Source organism: Miscanthus floridulus, chromosome 11, assembly GCF_019320115.1.
Source record: "Miscanthus floridulus cultivar M001 chromosome 11, ASM1932011v1, whole genome shotgun sequence".
NCBI lineage: Eukaryota > Viridiplantae > Streptophyta > Magnoliopsida > Poales > Poaceae > Miscanthus > Miscanthus floridulus.
The window spans coordinates 70,216,136-70,228,247 of NC_089590.1; the positions used below are offsets into that span (position 1 = coordinate 70,216,136).

Below are 12,112 nucleotides of genomic sequence, written 5' to 3' on the forward strand. Positions count from 1 at the left end.
AAACTATCTATAGAAATATGCAATCTGTTATTTATGATAAGGATGTTATTGCCATCTACAATTCTTTCCTGTTTCAGTTCTAATAAAAGTCTAAATATATAAAGTGTTATACCCTAGCGTGCTAATGCTTCATCTATTCTCTGCTGGAGTAACAATTTATTTTGTCTTACTTACCTGCTCGCTGATGCATGTTCTATTAATTATAGGCTATAGCATATACCTTTGAAGTTTGCTGAGTTTTACCTGCATTGCATTGCTACCTTCTAATTAGATGTTGGCTGTACTTAATTTTACTTGTACTGAAATGTTCTAGAAAAAAAATACTTGTACTGAAGAAATCTGATAATCACTGCAGGTCAAGAGGATACCAGATACTTTCGAGTCTTTTGCGAGTTACTTGAACTCCTTTGCCTACCCATTGATTGAAGAAGTGCATACTGATATCTTCTCTTCATTGGATGGTTATGCTAATTCGAGCTTCATAGAAGTAATCCAAATGGAAAAGCTTGACAACGAGAGGCCAATATTTGGTCTTGAGGTTGCAGAACCTGTGAAGGATGAGAAGTCAAGGGAGGTTTATGAACCCACAGAGGGTGATATAATAGTCATGTCCTCACAGAAACCGAAGCATGTGTCTGACTTAACACAAAATAGGGTGTCATATGTATTAGGTTCGGTTCTGAAAAGTGTAGGAGACGACAAAATTCCACCTAATTGCTGCATTGTGCAATTGTCATCTGCCATCCCCATTGAGGCGGATCCTCAAACAAAAATACTGAAACGGCAATTGTTTGTTGTGTTTCTCATAAATATGGAGACATACAATCGTATATGGAAATGCCTTCAAATGGGACCAAATGATGCCAATCTTATCGAGCTTCAGAACAAAAAGAGCACCAATCTTGTTGATATGGTGTGGCAGTACAAGAAAAGGGTATGCACTTGTGTTTCTCTTTGCCAAGTTTTTCCTTCTATCAGCATTTATGTAGACTTAGAATATCATAATTCATGTCTTAATTGTTATGTCTCATTAAGTGGGCAGCATGCTAGATTTTTTATGAAAGATTATCATCAATGCTGCATTATACTTTCTCTAATTTTCTGGTATATTGCATTTGTGGATGATGATAGCCATGCTTGTTTGCACATGATGTATTAAGTATTACGACCATTTCAAATATATGGCGTATTGGAAATAAAAAAAGTCAAACATGGTAATTTTTGACTATTGGCTAGTTAAAATCTACATAAGGTGTTTTACATGTTGTTTTAGTAAGATAATGGTTTGTAGTACTTGATAATATATTGTAAGAGAAATTAGTGGTCAAAGGATTGAAATACTTTCTTAAGTCCTACTACACCTTATAAAAAGAAATGGAGGGAGTATGTGACAATGCATTGTCTTAATTACATAGTCCCATTAAGCTCTTGCAACCTTCTGGCTTTCCATGAAGCATTTTCATCAATGTTACATTACTTATACTTTTTTGGGCATATTGGAACTTTTTTGACAATGATAATGGATTATTTCTTTCCACGGTGAAGTGAGATAAACAGTCTTATGTCTTTCTACCTTTATGTGTTACATTCATCATGGTAGCTAACTTATTTGAGTTTTTTTAATCATTTTTTCATGAAGGCCGTAGAAGATGCTAGCTCATCATCTTTCCAGTTATCTCAAACCCTCCGTAATGAGGCCTTGGCCTTGAAAAGTTCAATCTAAATGAGTCACAGCTAAACGCGGTAGCGGACTGTGTTTTAGCAATTGATAACCACTCCTCTTCCTTAAAACTATTATGGGGACCCCCTGGGACAGGTAAAACTAAAACCATCAGCACTATCTTGTGGGCCATGCTTGTTAAGGGCCGAAAGACACTTGCCTGTGCACCTACAAATACTTCTGTATTGGAGGTTGCAGCTCGAATTGTCAATCTTGTTGGGAAGCCATCAGATGGCAGCATCTGCTTCTTGAATGACATTGTTCTATATGGAAACAAGAAGAGGATGAAGATAGATAATGGGAACGTCCTTTCTGCCATATTTCTTGACTCTCGTACCAAACACTTATTACCATGTTTCATGCCGAACACTGGCTGGAGGCATTGCTTGTGCTCACTCATAGATCTGCTTGAGAACTCAGCAACCAAGTACCAGTCGTACATTCAGGATAGTATTCAACAAGAGAGCCCCACGAAGGATATAGATGAAGGCACTTCTTGGCAAACATGTCATAGAAATGATAACTGTGAGCAGAATAGCAAGGAGTCTGAAGACAAGGATAATTACAGTGATGTTGTTTTAAAGAATAATGATAATGACTGTGATGACGACAAATGTTGTGACTCTGGAGATGTAGAAGAAGCATTAATAGTACCATCTTTCAAGCATTAGCTGAAGGATGATTACAACAAACTCTCTGGTAATTTGTATGATTGCATTGATATACTATATACAATGATCACCCAAGAAATCCAGAAACAGGAAGGAGCTTTCAGTGTATGCTGGAGGTGCTTGAACTGATCAAAATTCTTTATGCTCTGATAAATTGTGACTTTGATGATGGAGATATATGGTCAGACGAACTGCTTGCAAGCAAAATAGAAGACGAAGGGGACCCTGAGATCTGGCCAGAAAAACTGGCCAGTGTACAGATCAATTCATGCAATAAATTGAAGTTCAGTCTGGCAAGATCACTGTGTGTGCAAGAACTAAGATACCTTTGCACAAACCTGGAGCTTCCAAATTGTTACAGTGAACGATCTGTTCAACAATATGTTCTGGCAAGAACCAAATGCATCCTCTGTACAGTTTCTAGTTCATTCAGGCTGTATAATGTGCCTAAGGGAAATTCTTCCTCAGGTTTATGTGGGCTGCTTAAGAAACCTGAAAACACGAACCTTCTTGAGTTGCTAATTGTTGATGAGGCTGCACAGCTCAAAGAATGTGAAACCTTAATTCCGTTGCAGCTTCCTGGTATAAAGCAGGCTATTTTCATCGGAGATGAATATCAGCTTCCAGCTCTTGTGAAGAGCAAAGTAAGCTCCTTCAATTCAGTATTCTTATTTGGCATTTTATTCTTGGCTCTAGAGTATTGACTTGAAATATGATTTTTGTAGATATCTGACAGTGCTAACTTCGGACGAAGTATTTTTGAGAGATTAAGTTCATTGGGCTACAGTAAACATCTTCTGAATGTCCAATATAGGATGCATCCAGAAATAAGCAAGTTTCCAGTTGCCACATTTTATGATGGCAAGATATCTGATGGCCCAAATGTCACTCATATGAACTATAACAAGAGGTTCTTAGCAGGAAAATGGTTTGGTCCATATTCATTTATAAATGTAGATAGCAGACATGAAACCACTGAAAAGAATGGCCGGAGCCGCAAAAACACAATAGAAGCTGCTGTCGTTGTGCGGATGGTGCAGAGATTGTTCAAAGGTGAAGTCTAAGCCACTATGAATATTGCTCTTTTAGTTGTAGTGCTGTACTTCTTGCTATGATAATTATGATGTTCTTTGATTTAAATTCAGTCTCAAGGGTGAACATTAGGAGCCTAAGCTTATTTTTTTCTTCTTTTTTATTAATTGCAGAGTCAGTTTCTACTGGAACCAAGCTCTCTGTTGGTGTTGTTTCCCCATACAATGCTCAAGTTAGAGCTATCCAGGAAAAGCTTGGGAAAACCTACAGTAGATATGATGGTTTCTCAGTGAAAGTAAAATCTGTGGATGGTTTCCAAGGTGCGGAGGAAGATATCATTATCATATCAACAGTCAGGAGCAATGGAGCCGGTTCAGTTGGGTTTCTTTCAAACTTACAGAGGACAAATGTGGCTCTGACAAGGGCCAAGTAAGCTCCTTGCTTGCACCATGCATGACCATCTTGTGCTAGTTCCTAATCTTAATTCTAAGAGTGCATGCATGATGAGGTAAAGATGTTCAAATATTTTTTCTTCTTTGTTCACAGGTACTGTTTATGGATAGTGGGGAACGGGACAACTTTGTTCAGCAGCAGTTCTGTTTGGCAGAACATTATCAAGGACGTACAGGATAGAGGTTGCTTTTTTGACGTCAGTGATGACAAAGATTTGTCAAATGCAGTAATAAAGGCCACAGTCGAGCTGGATGATGCTGACAATTCAGTGAAAATGGAATCGCTGCATATTAGCAGGCCCAGGTTTCAGGTACTTAAATTTCCCTCCTAAAATTCATGTCTCGTGCTATGGTTATTATCAGATGAAAACTAAAGGTGTTCCATCGTGCATGCGCATAATTGTATTACCTGCCCTGTCAAATTTATTGACAAGAATATTAGTCAGCTGTCAGTAGATGTTAAGACTTTTGTTTGCGTGATTTGCAGAAAACAAGGCCAAAATACTGTCCATGAGAGGGCCGGATCTCCCAAGGTGCAAGTGCAATGTCTTTTGAATACATCATGTAGGTGTAATGGTTTTTGCTATGCAGACCTGAGATGAGGCTCCATCTAGATGCTGTGTGGGAACTGTGAAGCACAGTATTTTGTTTAGCAATGTTAGCTCTATGCACACTGGTTGGCCGCAACCCGCTAATTGTAGTGGTTTGTTTGTTGGACGTTTTAATAGTTTTATCATTGTTCTGTTTGGAAACAATATTTGGTTGTGTTTGTGAACCTCTTCAACTATATCAGTGCAGTCGTGTTCCTCCTGATGAAAAGCTCATGCATCTTCTCTTCTATATATTTCTCCTTTGGCAGCTTGCTCTAAAACTAAAGGGAAAGTTTGCAGTTGGTGTTACATGCCATACATTGCTCAAGTTTTGTCAATTTTTTTTTAAAAAAAAACTGGTGAAAATGAAATTTGACAAGGTGCTGGTAACAGCCAATTCTGTCGACGGCTTTCAAGATTGTGAGGAAGACAACCATTTACTCAACTGGAAAATGCAACGACCTTATGAAGCAGTGGTTCTATCTGGGCAGATCTAGTTTGCAATAGGAAGGATCAATGGTGTTTCTTCATAAAATGCGAGTATCATATCGACAAGGTCATCATCTCGCGTGCAGGGGCGTCAATGCCTAGTCTGCTTTTAAAATTCATATATTCGTAAGAAAATGACAGGAGGAAAAGAAGCTAAAGAGATTGGATCTAGGTTCCACTTTCCATCTTTTTCTTGTACGTTGCATTTTTTGAATGCCACTTTTAGTCCTTGACAGCGTCATGATAACTTAACCACTAAGAAGACGCACTGCTGGCAGATTCTATACGACGACTTGACCCCGGACACTCCGCAAACTTTATTGTTGTTTTCGTCGATATTTGATCGTTATTTGTTGTTTTTGGCTGGTGTTTGTGCTGTTATTGCGTCGAATACGGTGACTCTTGGGTCAGTTTAGTTCCTCTCGAACCTCTTGGACTATCCGAGCATAGCAAGCGAAAGGCGTGTCGGCATAGCAAGCGAGGAACAAGACTTGTATATGCCCGGTATGGCCATCGGGATTTGTTAGTACTTATTAGTACGAGAGCAGGTTACGCTCACTTTGGCTTTTATTTGCCCAATCCTGCCCCCCTGCCTTTTCTACCCGACCTCACTCTTCTCGTTAAGGCCGCGCGGTGTGCAGGCAGGCGTGCTGGTCCGTAGCCGCCACCCACATTCTTGCGCGCTTGGCAAGCTAGGCTTCACGCTGCTGTTGCGGCCGACGGTGCCGCGCCTCAGAGATGATCGGACGAGGACGGGGTAGCGGCGGCTGCTGTGGCAGCCGCATGTTGCAGAGGAAGGACGCGGGGGAGGAGTGGCCGAACCTCGTCGACGTGGTGCTGTCCTGGAGACTCACGGATGTCATGAACGAGAACCTCTTCAAGGACAAGGTTGGTGCGTGCGACTCGTCACACTGATTTATTTGCTTGATCATTTCTTTGCTGGTAGGCATCACAGTGATGCTTTGTAGTTCATACCATATGAGATCCCGAAATTAAAGGCAATATAGGTGAATTTTTCAGTGGATCATGTGTTTTGCATTCTGTTTGTAGTGCATTTCAGTTGGTCACACTTCTGTGTCTCCCTTACAGCACGATTCTTTAGCATGGTATTTTCAGTTGTTTCAAACATATATATGGAGTCCAACAAAAGAGCTGTTCTTAAGTATGATCTGCAGCTGGTTGCTTAACATGGTGAGGCTTCGAGTGCAGGTGAAGAAGATACCGTCCACATTCCCTCACCTCAGGAGCTACCTGGAGCGCTACACCTCTCCGTTGCTGGAGGAGTTGAGAGCTGAGATGTCGTCCAGCTTGGAATCCCTATCAACCGTGCCTTCTGTTAGGATATCACGGATTGAAGAAAAGAAAGACAGATACGAAATTTCTGTGGCTTCTGATTGCCAGGTTGCTAAGCCATGTAATCACCCTGAATGTATGCTCAGTGTTGGTGATATAATTGTCTTGTCCGATGTGAAGCCGGGCCATATTTCTGATATTACTCGCAACGGAAGGCCATACCGAGTTGCCTTCGTCACAGATGGTGGGGATGAAGATGACGACTCACCACCGGCTAAGTACGCGATCATAGCGTCAGGCAAAATCGATGCTGCCGATGGCGGATGTCAAGATGGTAAAAGTGCCTCACTTTTTGCTGCTTGTCTCCTCAACATTGTGACATACATCCGAATATGGCGTTGCCTTGACTATGAAGCAGCTGTCCGAAGAATTTCAGCTTGTTTTTTCAACTTAATTTTTTTTCAGCCGGAACAGTGTTTTCCTCTCACAACAAATCAGCCGGAACAATGTTTTGGCTTGTTTTTTCAGCGAAGCGGACGGGGCCAGTATCAGCCGGTAGGTTTACCCTCAATCCTACTTACATGAAGAATTCATTATGCTATCTTGTCTGTAGGATGATAAACTTATAGGACAGAGATCAAAGAATTGGGAAAATAGTCTTGAACTTATTACTAGATATCCATGTTTCCCTTTTTTGTTATAATATTTTATCATGGAAAGAAAAAAATCTACTTTCAATGGACAATAAATCCAGGTGTATTCACATCATAATCCAAGTGGTTATTGAAAGATTTCCGGTGGCTATAATGACATGGGTAATCTGATTAGTTCCATCATCTGATCCCCACAGGTTCCAGATACTTGTCAGAAAAGCACAGAGGATGCTGGTTCAATTGACAGCGTGGAGATATGGACCAAGTTGTCTACAATGGACCTTAACACTTCTCAGAATGATGCTGTCCTGAATTCTATTTCCAAAATGCATTGCAAGAGCAACACGTTTACCCTAATCTGGGGTCCTCCTGGCACGGGAAAGACAAAAACAATCATTGTGCTGCTTTGGTTAATGAGAGAAATGAAACGCGGTACACTCGTATGTGCTCCAACAAACCTTGCCATTAAACAAGTTGCTTCACGTTTCTTGAAGTTGATCCAGGAGAATTCTGTTGATGCAAGGTGCTTGGGAGATGTTCTAATGATTGGCAACAAACAGCGCATGTGCGTTGATGGTGATCTCAAAGAGATATATTTACATGACCGTGTAAGGAAGCTTCTTGGCTGCTTTGCCCCAGTAACTGGATGGGAACATCACCTGTCTTCCCTGTCTGATTTTTTTGAGAATGGCTACTCACAATACCTCCAACATCTACAAGACAATCAGGAAGGTGATACACCTTCTTTTTTCTCTTATAGCAGAAAAAGATTTGTCATTATTTAGGGCTTGTTTGGCACGGCTCCTCCTGAGGGGTTCCTCCGGAGGAGCCGGAGCCGTTTTGGAGGAGCCACAAATTGTGGCTCCTCCAAAACGGCTCCGGCTCCTCTGTTTTTTACTGAAAAACGGCTCCTCCAAGAAAACGTTTGGCAGGGCTCCTCTGGAGGAGCCGGAGCCGGAGCCGGAGAGGAGCCCTGCCAAACAAGCCCTTATATGGACCTGAGAAGATGTTTCAAAGAATTATTGTTACATGTCCCGAAATCTAGTATTCTGGAAGTGAATTATCCTTTCACTTCTTGAAATGCTTGAAGAGTTCAACCGCATGTTTCAGTGGAGGTATATTGGGGATGAAATTAAGGAAGTTTTCTTGTACAGTAATGACGAACCTGATCATACAAACTTGAGTGTAATCACTCTTTTGCAAAACGAGGATAAAATGCCTTGAGAAACTGAACACTCTGTTAAGTTGCTTGAAACTTCCTCTAATATCCTCAAAGCGTACCATTCGTGATTTCTGCATTGAAAGTGCTTCCATAGTTTTCTGTACTGTATCTAGCTCCACAAAAGTAATTACTAACAAAAAGCTAGAGTTGCTTGTGCTTGATGAGGCTGCCCAGTTGAAAGAATGTGAAACACTGATCCATTTGCGTTTGTGGACCTTAAAGCATGCTGTTCTAATTGGTGATGAGTGCCAATTACCAGCAACAGTCAAAAGCAAGGTTGGTTAATTCTTGATGTACTTTTTCATGCTTTTCTCAGAGCTATTGATCTGGCAACTGTCGGATTTCCCATTTGTCTGTTAACATTTATATTGTGCCATTTAATTTCTGATCTCATTTTAGGTTTGCACGGATGCATTATTTAGAAGAAGCCTTTTCGAAAGGTTGAGTTCACTAGGGCATGAAAAGCATCTACTTAATATGCAATACAGAATGCATCCATCCATTAGTATTTTCCCGAACACTAGCTTTTATGAAGGGAGGATCTCAGATGCCCCTAGTGTCATGGAAAAAGAACACCAAAGGATGTATCTTCCAGGTTCTATGTCTGGTCCTTACTCCTTTGTAAATATTGGAGATGGAAGGGAGGAACGTGATGAACTTGGTCATAGCAAAAGAAACTTTGTCGAAGTTGCTGTCATTGAAGAAATATTATACCGTCTCCGAAGAGGCATGTGCTCTCTGTTCACAAGTTATTTAGTAATGCATATGACATTGACATTTCAAAATATGTTCTTTTTTTTAAAGAAAATATATTCTAGCTTATTTTGCTTGTACTGAGGGACATGGAATGGTTTTCATATGTTTTTATGACCTACATGCTACTCCATATCGAAGGTTTAAAATTTATCCCAGATTATAAGGTATTTTAGATTGTTTAATGCCACCCATATGAGCTTGTTTTTCAAATTCCATCCATGTATACATCCACACATGCCTTTTAAACGTTGTCTTTTCCAAAATGACACATATAATTGGTTGCTGAAATCAATAACATAGTTATACCTTACAAGAAAATTAAGAAAATTAGTAACCGAATTAACTAATTAGTGAGAGACAGGTTAGTCTTTGCTAGACTCCTTATTTGGTCTTAAAACTGATTGGATACCTTATATTTTAGGGTGGGGGAATACTAACTATGCGGGCTATGCAATTGCATGTCTAGTAAGCTTTTGAACCCTAGTGAAGCTTAGAGTAGAAACAGATAGGAACAACTACTTTATATATTTTTTTGATGAAACTACTTTATATATAGTACATCTCTATTATATACTTAGTATGTACACTCCAATTTGTATTTAAGCTTGTTATATTATTGTTGTATGTAGTTGTAATGTACTTGTAATTGTAGTTTTGAAGGGTTGCAGGAGCAACAAAAGAAAAGGCAAAAAGAAGATTCCGCCACCTAATTTACCTTGCCTCTTATGGGTTATTATATTATTATATAATGCTATAAATGTCTAATGTACATCCATTGACATAGGAACTTAATCTTCTTTCATAGTTTCTTTATATGATATATATCAGTGTGCATGCTTCTAATATTTCTCCATTGCCAGCTTGCTTTAAAACTAAAATGAAAGTTACGGTTGGTGTCATATGCCCATACAATGCTCAAGTTCTAGCAATCCAAGGAAAAATAGGGAAAATGAAGTTTGACCCATCACAAATAAAAATTAATTCCGTTGATGGCTTTCAAGGTGGTGAAGAAGACATCATCATTTTATCGACTGTGAGGTCAAACTCGGGTGGAATGGTAGGTTTTCTTTCAAACACACAGAGAGCAAATGTGTGTTTGACACGAGCAAGGTATCTTCTTCCATATTATTACTAACTATTACGTTGAGTTTTTTTTGTTATCCATGCTCGATCTTATTTTTCTTTCATCTTCACGGCACATAATTTACATTTGAAGAATGCTTTATTTCAGACATTGCCTTTGGATCCTAGGAAATGCAACAACTTTATCAAGCAGTTGTTCTTTTTGGGCTGATCTAGTTCGCAATGCAAAGGATCGGCAATGTTTCTTCAATGCCAGTAGTGACAATGCTATCTCTCGCGTGATTGCTAAGCAAAGGAGTGATCTCAACAAAGTTAATGTTAAAAAGAACACACATATCTCTAGTTCTAAAAACTGTGTGGTTTGGGTATTGTCTCTTTTCACTGCTGCTTATTATTCAGAATTAGTTTTTTTTTATTTAATTTACTGTGCTTGTTTTCTAATTTGATAGCATATACAATTATATATAGATGTATAGCAAAAGCTATATATCTATAAATGCAAGAACGGCTTACAACTTGGAATGGAGGGATCTAGACTAACTAGATGTAGATAGTTCTTTTACATATTTTTAGTTGTGGGCATGACAAATTCCCATCCACAAACTTGTAATTGTTTCGGTAAAAAGAAATGAATAGAAAAATTGAAATTGGTTGTTGAACGTTTCAATAACTCATAAATTTGATTTCCATTCAGGTTGAAATGCGATCCCCGAGTGACCTGAATGAAGGAGGCACTTCTTCGACTAGTGTTTCACATTACACTGGGAGCCCGTCAAGTGACATTGTTGTTGTTTCTGAATTCCAGCGTCCAAGTGATAAAAAAGAGGATGTTAAGGATATAACTGCTATACCCGCCATTCCAAAAAAAGAGGATGATAAGGATGTTGGTGGTGGCATCCCTATGCTCGCCACTCCTTGCACCATGTTGTGTAATCTAGCTACATGGTGTATGCGTTTTTTCCAATCTTAATCCTTTATGTCACCCTATCCCTTTTTGCTACTAAATTTGTACCATGATAAGTTTCTCTCACTAACATGGTCAGCTGCTTGAATTTGTAATATGGCTTTGAATAAATGAAAATGTTAAGGTGGGCCTTTTTTTAGCCCCGGCCCCTTGACTGTTGAGAGAAAAAAGCTAGCATGACAAAAAGAGGCACAATTATTCATTATTTGGTCAAAAGGTCATTATGTGGTCAAAACGATTGCACAACAATACATGAAGAGTAAATTTCATACACCATATAACACACTAACTATGTAAATGGGTGCCGATTAATCCAACATCTTGTAATAAGCCTAACTTGGTGCAACAACTTGGTGGTTTGGTTCATATAGGATCCAAACATGCCATGACTCATGAGTACCTGGTGTATTGGGCCTCGCTGGACGTCGAGGTTGAGAACGGTATGGGGCTCCTATTCACTTCAAAACACAGTCCACTCGTCTTGCATGCTCATATATTTGCTTGAGAGGACGATCAGGCTTGCTCAGCTTTGTTTCATTAGCACGCCTTGCCATAGACCAGTTGGTCAAGCCTCTGGGTGGCGTCCCTCATGACCAGAGTTCGAATCCTTGGTAAGACGAATTTCTGGTCGGTGGTGTGGGAAAACCCCCCTCGCCTGTTCCGCGTTCCCAAAGCACAAATAAAATAGACCGGTCCTTTCATCGGGTAACGTGCGACTGTGTGCGGGCGGGGCATGGGGTTCGGGGGTTTTCTCGGGCTAGGTGAGAAGTCCTCTACCTTAAACTAAAATAGCTCAGGGTGTCTACCCCGCAGCCTGAGTTTTTTTTTCATTAGCACGCCTAAACTCATGACAACAACCTTTCGGGCATGTTTCAGTTGCAAGGGATTAATTCCTCAAGTGTGGAACCAATGCAGAGAGGGATTGGGCCATGGGTATGTGTGCAGTGAGACCGGCCATCATGAGTCCTAGCCGCAGAGATGCAAGATCTCGTGCCGATGCCGTTGTGAGGACCTAGCGTTGTGACCGTCGCGCTCGCCTCCGCAGGGATTCATTCAACGACTCTAGAGAAGTGGCTTGATTTCAGGTGAGGGTGAGAGAGTTTCGCGGGGAATGGGTCGAGGCAGGATCCTCAAGTGGGCTAACTGAACACGCATTTTAGGGAGGACCGGGATTGAGTCTAGGCCGA

The 12,112-nt window shown here is 40.3% G+C and overlaps 2 pseudogenes; both read left to right on the forward strand.

The window, feature by feature from the left end:
- Window positions 1-356: 356 nt before the first annotated feature.
- On the forward strand, window positions 357-4,682 carry LOC136493352 (uncharacterized; annotated as a pseudogene).
- Window positions 4,683-5,452: 770 nt separating this feature from the next.
- LOC136493353 (helicase SEN1-like) lies at window positions 5,453-11,084 on the forward strand (annotated as a pseudogene).
- The last annotated feature ends 1,028 nt before the right edge of the window (window positions 11,085-12,112 follow it).